We start from the raw sequence: 2,831 nt of genomic DNA, 5'->3' as shown, positions 1-2,831 counted from the left end.
TTACAGGATGTTATACGAGAACTAAAACCTACAGATTTGTCTTTTCACGGTGCTTTTCTTAAAGTTTTTTATTGTTTTCTATCACAATATTCTGATGTTCAACCGTCAAGTTTAAACAAACTTTTCCAAAACTTGAAATAAATTTCTATCCTCTTAGAGTATTTAACGAAAACTTCTCTTTAATATGTTATCCACAGTACTCTTTTTCGTTTATTATTATTTTTTTACTTGAAGGCATGAAGATTAAATAAACGATTTATTGATTATTAATGTACTTTTCCTGGAAGAATTTACTACATGTACGATTTATAATATTTTATACGAGAAATAATAGTAAATTATACGTATTTATAAGACATTTCAAAATATGTAATTGTTGTTATACTTGAAAGCGTCAATAAATACTTCGATTTTTTAATATATAATAATAGTTTATTTTCTTTGTATATTTATAAGCTTAAATATGCTGGTTTCATTATTAAAACATACTAAAAAATGGACTTAAGCTATTTTTATATAATAAATTATAATAATACTGAAAAAAGGAGAGGCCGGGATCACTTGCCTGTATACACTAAGCACGTGGTATATAACAGTTTAGAATCTGTATACAGAAATTAATGCAGAAATAGCGCATAAAATGTACTGTACATTTGTATGTTCTTTAATCTCAAAACATGATATTTTTAGTAAAACATTTGCCACTTTTATTGTAAATCGAGAAAAGAATTATTCCATTTTTCTTTACATTCCAATTCCCTTAGAAATTTATTAAGAAAACATAAAAATAATGAAAATGTTTATGTGTATTAACGTTCAGTAAATTCAACAACGAAAAATGTATTGGTATATAATTATAATAATTTTATATTTATTTTACAAATCGTATTGAACTAATTGCGTAGAGTAAATATTCAGTTAAAAAAGAAATTTATTTTTTAAATGAAAATTTTTTAGAATCTTGGATACTTATTAAATATTAATATAAATATACATACAAAATGACAAAGTGTGGATAGTATTAAAGGTATTATTAGGAAGACTATTTGAACTATTTGATCGAAAACTTATTTTTACATTTATGATTGTGTCTTAACTCCACATTACATACTTTCAGTTTATGCATCGAGTTAAAATTTTTTTATTTTATTTTTGTATGAAGATAAAATACTTGTAAGAATTGAAACTGTGGTTAAATTTTCATTACATTTTACTGCGATGAAAACATTTGAAATCTATCGGAATTTTTCTTCAAAAAAACCAAATTTATGTAACTGCGACTTTGCTAAAATAAAAAATAATTTCATAATTATATTGTAAGCTAATATGAGAGAATAATTTAGATACTTGCCATAAAGCGTAACAAAATTTTATTCAATGAAGCCTTGTTTATAATACGTAATATTGAACTAATAAAACTTGAAAATATGGAACGGGGAAAGGCATGTTTTAATAAAAATATAGCTTTTATCAATTAATTATAACATTACTAACTTTATCGCTATTTTAAATTACACAAATAATTTAATTAATAAAGAAATTTTTAAATTCAATTTTTTAACATACTTCCGTTCAAAGAGTGAAAATTTAAGTACTAAAGAACAGATATTCTTAACATAACTGTACTTCTAAAAGTTGAGAAAAACATCATTTTTTATTATAATGTTATACATTGTTTTAACTATTTTGAGTAATAAATGACTTTTTCTAGTCAGAAATATTTCTGCTAATGAAAGCGCTTTCCATAAAGGAATGTGTAAAAGACTGTTTAGAGATAATTTTGTCAAACGCAATTGTCATATTAAATATGCTAATGATTCGTCACAAAGCGACAAGAACAAGTGTTTACATTTAATTTGACAGGTCGATTGTGGCGTGGTTTATTGGCCTCGTTCGTGTTTAGTGCTATAAAAGGAAGTTTGAATTGCAGGAAATTCACTTCTCTGCTATTCTCTAAGGGAACTTCATTCGAGAAAACATGAGCAAGATATATTTTTCCGTTTTCATCGGTAAGTTATTCGTAATATTTTACAAATTATAATTATGGAAAGTGTAGAATATAAATCGTTTTATATTATTGACTTCAGTTGTTGGTGCAGAACAAAGTAATCTTAATAAATAAATTATTTCAGCATTTTTTCTTTTGACGATTATCCGAGAAGTCAAATTATCGGAGGAAAATGTAAGTGGGTTATTATTTTCATAAAAATGAAATTTTTAAATTAACTTCTCCGTGAGTCGATGACACACTCGTCGCTCTTCCTCGAGTGTTTATGGGAATCGTCATCTTCATATTTTTAAAATAATACTTTTTTATATTTTGTGATATTTAAGTTTTCTTACTTTTGTGTACTTTATATTCTTTGAAATAAATAAAACATTTAAATTTAATTTCTTACGAGAATTAAAATTTCTCCAAACACTTGCTCCAGAATTGTCTTATAAATTTTAACCAATTAATTCTAATTATAACGTTCTGCTTCACAGGAAGAAAACGCAGTAGAAACCAAGGACGATGAGGAGGGGAGATTTGGCTTTTACGGAGGAAGATATCCCAGTTACGGAGGAAGATATCCCAATTCCTGTTCGGGCTGTGATTACTGTTGTGTGTCCGGAATATGCGGGACTTGTTCAATCAGAGATTGCTGTAACCGTTGGTAAATAAAGAAATGTCTTCATCATGCGACTCGAGGAAAAGGATTTAAAAGAAATTTCTGCAACAACCTTTGTCGTCGCGGAAAATCCTTTTAAATAATGCAAAAAGTTCAATTTTGTTAAGCACGTAATTGACATGACACAGTCGCACCTACTTTTAATATGCATTTGTTGTT

General features: G+C 26.7%; 1 long non-coding RNA gene across 1 annotated transcript; it reads left to right on the top strand.

Annotated features, from left to right (window-relative positions):
• The first annotated feature begins 1,915 nt into the window (after positions 1–1,915).
• LOC136971928 (uncharacterized) lies at positions 1,916–2,523 on the top strand. Its single transcript, XR_010880241.1, has 3 exons — positions 1,916–2,009; positions 2,133–2,182; positions 2,488–2,523. It is a non-coding gene; the product is annotated as an uncharacterized lncRNA (long non-coding RNA).
• Positions 2,524–2,831: the final 308 nt, after the last annotated feature.

Source organism: Centruroides vittatus, unplaced genomic scaffold (genome assembly GCF_030686945.1).
Source record: "Centruroides vittatus isolate TY-2023 unplaced genomic scaffold, ASM3068694v2 contig_273, whole genome shotgun sequence".
NCBI classification, from domain to species: Eukaryota; Metazoa; Arthropoda; class Arachnida; order Scorpiones; family Buthidae; genus Centruroides; species Centruroides vittatus.
This window is presented reverse-complemented; position numbering and strand designations above follow the sequence as displayed.